A 464-nucleotide genomic window follows, 5' to 3' on the forward strand; every position below is an offset into this window, starting at 1 on the left:
AGAGAACAAGTGAGCCTTTAATAATCATTTAATAATATTCAAATTTTTTTTTTTTCAAAATCTACCAATCCATTACGACATTCATTTCAGGAAATAGTTAGAGTACATATGGCAAAATAAATAAACCTCACTATATACTGCATATGCACAAAGTTTCCATTTGCATCTGTGTGTACTTGTGTATGTCTGTGTCTGTAATTCATGTAACTTCTAGGGAGGGGGACCGAGTTTTTTTTTTTCCCAAGTAGAAACCTACGTACAATTATACATATAGATATATATTTATTCATTTATAAAAAACATGTAATCACCTTATATGTGCAGCCTTAGAATGTACGTTTCCTTCCTTACATTCCTTCTAAATAATATTGCAGTAGTGTCCACCCTAAGAAAAATAGACAATTTTGATATATATTACCCCTACTTGAGACATATCACTAATTCACCAACACACCAACCCTCTC

Source organism: Penaeus monodon, chromosome 15, assembly GCF_015228065.2.
Source record: "Penaeus monodon isolate SGIC_2016 chromosome 15, NSTDA_Pmon_1, whole genome shotgun sequence".
In the NCBI taxonomy this organism is placed as follows: domain Eukaryota; kingdom Metazoa; phylum Arthropoda; class Malacostraca; order Decapoda; family Penaeidae; genus Penaeus; species Penaeus monodon.